Here is a 6,751-nt window from a genome sequence, read left to right as displayed (position 1 = left end):
ATAATAATAATATTTATTTGTATACCGCCCTATGGCAAACCAATCCGGTTTGCCATCTTTAACTGCATTTCAGCATCAGGCTGTCTGTTTAGCCAGGCAACCAAGAGAAGTCAGATAAGTATGATGGGATTTCTGTTGTGCATTTGTTCTTCTGCTCACTGTTTATTAGACGTACTGCGTTTACTGCTTCAAATTGTTCATTGTATTTTATTGCTTTAATATCGTCACATACCATGGGATTTCTGTCATTATTTTTAAAGGGCCAGAGTAAAAAAGAATAAAATGACAGGAAAGATTGAGGTGTGGAAAAGTTCTAACTGAGCTCAGAATAGTTACTTTTGGGGAGATGTGACCTCCCAGAATCCACAATGTCATGTTGCAAGGGGGTTCTAGGAGATGTAGTACTTTTGTCTGAGATGTACTGTCCATATAAGAGGACGATTTAACAGCCATAGGAAAGTGCCCTGTCAGTGTCACCTGCATTCACATCTTCTGCCAGGGGAAAATGTGGTGTTGATGTTCTTGTGTGAGAATGTGACTTCAAACCATGTCCAACTTGATGACTTGGCAGCCATACAGCAAACCTATCCCAGGGTTTTCTTGGCAAGATTTGTTCAAAGGAGGGGGCTTGTCATGGCCTTCCTCTGAGGCTGAGAGAGTGATCTGCCCAAGGACACCCAGTGAGTGGCAGAGTGAGGATTCAAGCCCTGATCTCCAGAGCCATAGTCAAATGCTGGTTCTGGTATATGTGTGTGTATGGGGGGGGGGGGGAGATTTACTTCTTCAGTTAAGAGAACAGGTACAGTGCCTGTCCTTGAGCTAGCTGCGTTCATTGTTATCATTAAAGACAGCTTTTAACAGCCTTTTAGGAAATTGCAGAAGAAAACCCAACTCACAACATTTGTTCTCTGACTATGGGCAGGAGGAAAAAGCCCACCTGTTCGCTTTCTTATAATCTAATAAAAAAGAAAATACAGACATGGGGAATTTTCCATTCAGAGTTATAGAAGAGGGCAAATATTTGAATGATTCATAAAACAAATAGATAAGGACAGAATAAATGTGATTCACAGCCCTGTTCTTTTTCATAATAGGATAGATAGAGAGAGAGAGAGAGAGAGAGAACCATAGGAGAGAAAGAAAAGAAAAAAAATGCTGCGCAGCTGTATTTAATGATGTGCTGTGAAATTCAGGCTCATTTAAAAAGAGATGACAACAGATATATGTTCAATTGTCATTTAAAAAAATATACAACTTCATATGCACACAACAAAAGGAATCCCCCTTCACTGTCCCCAAAGGCAGTTGCTTTTTTAGGCTGCATCCACACTGCAACATTATTCCAGTTTGACATTGCTTTAACTGCCATAGCTCAGTGCTATGGAATTATGGGATTTGTAGTTTGGTGGAGCACCAGAGCTCACTGACAGAGAAGGTTATACAGTACTGTATATCTCACAAAACTACAAATCTCAGAATTCTGTAGCATTGAGCCATGGCAGTTAGTGCAGTGTCAAACTGGATTTTTTTCTGCAGTGTGGATGCAGCCTCAGTGCACATATTCTTGCACTGATGTAAGAGAGATACTATACAGGAGATCTCGGTTTGGAATGAAAGAACAGGAGAGATACCAACCCCAGCCTACCCACCCCCAGACACAAAAAGCCAGCACCAAGGAAGGTCTGATTAAGGAAAACATTAAAGTTTTAGACTTAAAGTTGCCAACTGTCCAGAAGAACTGGCCTGGATGACATGGGTTCCCTACACTTGCACCGATAACAGTGCCTTTTCCCCCCTTCCCTTTCAGGGTGGAACCAGTTTCAGAGATATTATTGAGGGTCCACATTCCAGCAAAGGAACGATTCCCAAGGCAAAAGTCGGGGATCCCCAAATACTAGCATATTTTAGCTGAAAGCTTTTACTGGCAGTAACTAAGCTTGATGAGAGGCTCTCCAACTTTTCGGAATGGGCAGGGGGCACTAGAAAGAAACTGAGGGGTTAGTCAGACAGTGAAAATAATCCCTGGTAGAATGTGGCTGAATCTTTGTCGTTCACATGCATTTCAAATGCATCCGATTTAGTTTGGGGCGCACAGCTGCCAAAACCTCCGCTTAACCCAGGATAATCTATTATGTGGTTTTCCCCCAAATTTTCCTAAAGGATTCGCATTGTCCACTGTGTGAATAACTGATGTGAATAGACCTGGAGTAAAATTCCATATGCGTTGAACATGTTTCGAATACATCTGCATCATTGACTCCATCTTTATTCAAGTGTTGACACATGTGGGCAACAGAACTCACAGAGATGGACTGAGATGCAGTTCCGCTTAAAAAAATATAGTATGAACAACAAAACTGGAATGCATGGATTATTGGGATAGTTCCACTAAAAAAACAACATCTGAATAACTCCTGAGAAAACTATCAAATGGAGTTGATGGTATCATGTGAAGATGGTAATGGCATACCCTCATGGAGATCTCAGAAGGTCTTCTTTGAGACCTTAGGGGTGAGCCCAGAGCCTCAGGTTACCATTTATGGTTCAGTTTCTGCAGATCCAGCTGATGCTCCAGAACACTAATACATTTGGGATCCACTGAATCTGAGGATGGTTACTAATTAGAAACAATGAGCTATTTATTATAATTTAATTTCCCCAATAACTATGATATAGGTAGTCATGTAGTAATTCAGTTTAACAGATATTAGCTCACTCTTTTTTGAAACAGTCATGGAGTCCGCATTTAATAGTTTCTAAAGATGGAATGTAGACCAGCAGCCAATGAGCAAGATTAGGCCATTCAGATTTCAGTTTACACCTAGGATTTACACTTTAGTCCCTGGTTCAATGTATACAGTTCTGGGAACTGTGTTTTGGGCAACATTTAGCCTTCTCTGTCAGAGAGGTCTGGTGCCACAATAAACTACATTCCCGGGATCCCCTAGCACTGTGTCGGGCAGTTAAAGCACTCTCAAACTGGATCTGCAGTGTGTTTTGGACCTCTTGACAAAAAACAAGCAAAGGTTTATTTATTTTGTGTGTGTGTGTTCATTCCTGTGTATTCCATCTGTTACCTATTTGTGAGTCTCTACCCTTTAGCAAAATGCACGTTCATTGGGAAACTGAGTTAAGAGAAACTGTCGGCTGTTAAATTAACAAAGCCAGAGATTAATTTCAAATTTGCGTCAGATTAAAATAAAAAGGTCAAGAACAAGATGAGTTTTCAAAGTGCTGGATTGAAAGAACGTAGTTCAGAAAATGAATTTTGTGCTTCTGGTGGTGCACAATCTTTCCTGAAGTTAGGGTCCTGATCTTGAACAGCTACCATTCTGTATCTACAAGTAAAACAAAGTGAGCATACAAAAAAAGCATCCGGTAGGTAGCCCAATGACCCCTCCAACAACCCATCGCAGTGGTGTAGAGCTGTTACTTTTGCTAGTGTTTTGCCTCCCCTCCATATTCAGGCTTTGATTAAATGCAGGACTACACGGACCCCTCTCTTCTTGTAAATGCTAATCTGATGAAGAGATCTGGAGAACTGAAAAACATGCTCTCTATTTTGTGATATATGTTATATAAATGTGGTTATGCCTAGTATAGATAATACCCTTATTAAGCTTCCAACAGATTTAAGGCACAGGAAAACAAGTGTTAATGTAATTTCAAACTGTAGATGGCACTGCAGTGCTCATCTCTGCTTTAGTGCAACCCTTCTGCCTTGATCAGAAAGAGAAGCCCCGGGATGTGATTTATCTTTTCATTTTATGTATGTTTGGTTTTTTAAAATCTTATTTTTTTAGTATGGTATTGAGGTTTACTGCCACTTGACAATATGCATAATTATTAGACATTAGTGCTTATTTAGACAATATGCATACTTATTAACACAATTATTTAGACTTTGGGTTGTGTTGTGGGCCTTCAAGCTGTGTTTCTGACTTATAGTGACTCTATCCTGGTTTTCTAGAGAATTGTTCGAGGGTTGCCTTTGCCTTCCACTGAGGCTGAGAGAGTGTTGACTTGCTCAAAGTGACCCAGTAGGTTTCCATGGCTGGTGGGGATTTGAACCCTGGTCTCCCAGTGTTCTACTCCAACACTTAAACCACTATTGCCAGCTGGCTTTACTTGTTAAATCATACCCACCTAGCCCTTCTTCTCCCCATTGGCGTGATTACTAAATTCATTGTAGTTCAAGATTAGTAACAGATGGCTTAGAGCAGAGTTGATTTTTTGGTTTGTGTGGGGAGGGGAATATGTTGAAGAATTACTGTACTTGTTATCAGTGGAGTCTAAAAACGTGCATAGTTCAGAGGTAAAAGAGTTAGTGAAATAATAATACAATATTACAAGTTGTCTCCCTGATCCCGAATTCTGAAATTCAAAGATCCCAAAACCAAAACATTCTCATGGGTGGTTGAGACAGAGGTGCCTCTGCTTTCTGATGGTTCAGTTTACACAAATGATGGCCCTTGTGGCCTGGCAGCAGCGCCGATACTAGGGTAGGGACTGCGCGGCAACCACACAGTCCCTAACTCTAGTATGTGCGGCGGCGTAACAATGGCGGCATCCCGTGTACACAGGTCCTGCCATTGTGACATAGCACTGCACGGCATTAGATGTCACCGCACATTGCCTATGTCGCAGGTGTGCCATCGGCGGTCTGTACCGTGCCCTTGTTCATGCACCCAAAAAATATTGTATAAATTACCTTCAGGCTATGTGTATAAAACCTTTGTACAGTGGTACCCCGGGATTCGAATTGATCGCGTTACGAAATTTCCGGGTTCGAAAAAGTTCCATTGAAAAAACCTGTTCCGGGATACAAAGGTTTTTTCGGGTTACACATTTTTTTTCGGCGCGAAATTCAAACGCGAGCTTGCCAGCGCTCAACGGAAAGCCCTTTTCGGCTTGCGAAATGCATCGGTACGAACGGCGCGGCGGAACGAATTAATTTCGTAACCCGAGGGAGCACTGTATATCAAATACAAATTAATTTTGTTTTAGACTTGGGCCCCATTTCCAAAATATTATATATGTATAACCAAACAGAGGTATTCCAAAAATAATTTTAAAATTGGAAATCCCAAACACTTCAGGTCCCAAGCATTTTGGATAAGGGAGACACAACCTGCATTTGGTTTCCTTTAGGATAACAAATATGTGGCCCTTTGGATGTTTTTGCTCTGTAGTTCCCATAGCATACTCCTATATAACCAAGAGTCAGGGTGACTGGAGCTATAGTCCAAAATATGGACCCCTCCTTTTTGCTCTTGTGGACTGGGTCTCAAACTCTAAATCAGGGGTCGGCAACCTCCGGCCCGCGGGACCTTTCCGCCGGCCCCCGCTCCCTCTTGCCGCCTAAATCGCCGCCATTTTGCTCTTCAAAATGGCGGTGAAGTCTCGCGCGATCTTTTTGGTCGCGCGAGACTTCGCCGCCATTTGAAGGGCAAAATGGCGGCGCCCATTACGAGGCCCGCTGCGGCCTCCGGAGCCCTGAAACGGGGCTCCAGCAGCTGCAACGGCCCTCTGGGGGCCCGCTGCTCCTCCGGAGCCTCAAAACAGGGCTCCAGCAGCCGCAACGGGCCCCTGGCAGGCCGCTGCGACGTCCAGAGCCCTGAAACGGGGCTCCAGCAGCCGCAACGGCCCTCGGGGAGGCCCACTGCGTCCTCCGGAGCCTCAACGGGGCTCCAGGAGCGCACACGGCCCTCTGGGGGCCCGCCTGCGTCCTCCGGAGCCTCGAAAGGGGCTCCAGCAGCCGCAACGGGCCTCTGGGAGGCCCGTTGCCGCTGCTGGGGCCCGCCAGAGGGCTCCTGCGACGGGAGGGGGCCCCTGGGAGGCCCGTTGCCGCCGCTGGGCCTCCCAGGAGGGCTCCTGCGACGGCGGGGCCCCTGGGAGGCCAGTTGCCGCCGCTGTCCCCCAGGAGGGCTCCTGCAACGGCAGCGGGCCCCTGGGAGGCCAGTTGCCACCGCTGGGGCCTCTAGGAGGGCTCCTCGATGGCAGCGGGCCCTGGGAGGCCAGTTGCCGCCGCTGGGGCCCTCCAGAGGGCTCCTGTGAAGGCACGGGCCCCTGGAGGGGAGTTGCCGTCGCTGGGGCCCTGCAGGAGGGCTCCTGCGACGGCAGCGGGCCCCTGGGAGGCCAGTGCTGTCCCTTGGCCCTGCAGGAGGGTTCCTGCGACGGCAGAGGGCCTCCCAGAGGCCCGTTGCCTGCACCAGGGTCCTCCAGGAGGGCTCCAATGGCGGCAGCGGGCCCTGGGAGGCCATTTGCCGTCGCTGGGGCTCTCCAGAAGGACTCCGGCAGCGCAGTGGGCCCCTGGGAGGCCAGTTGCCTTCACGGGGTCCCCAGGAGGGTTCCACCGGCGGCAGCGGGCCCCTGGGGCAGGGGCCAGCAAAGACGGGAGGCTCCCGCGCTGGCGGTCCCCGCCGGCTCTTTCCTGGCCTCTGACAGGGCCTGGGGCCCCGTCAGGGGCCGGCAAAGGGAGGTGGCATGGCCCTTGGGGGTGGGAAGCTCCGCCCCTGGGTGGAAGCTCCGCTCCAGCATGCGGCCCCCCCCGGGGGTGGAAGCTCCACCCCCCGGCTTCGGCCCCCCGGTTGTCTGAGGGACCCCAACCCGGCCCCCGGCTCAAAAAGGTTGCCTAACCCTTCTAACTCCTAAGAGAACGGCTTGCAGCTGCCTCTGTCTTCACCGGATCAGGCCCACAACAACTACATGCTGCGGCCCGATCTGGCCTTTCCATAGAACAAAAAGGAGC

This window comes from Sceloporus undulatus, chromosome 1 (genome assembly GCF_019175285.1).
Source record: "Sceloporus undulatus isolate JIND9_A2432 ecotype Alabama chromosome 1, SceUnd_v1.1, whole genome shotgun sequence".
Lineage (NCBI taxonomy): Eukaryota > Metazoa > Chordata > Lepidosauria > Squamata > Phrynosomatidae > Sceloporus > Sceloporus undulatus.
The sequence above is the reverse complement of the archived record's forward strand: the minus strand, read 5'-3'. Positions refer to the sequence as shown.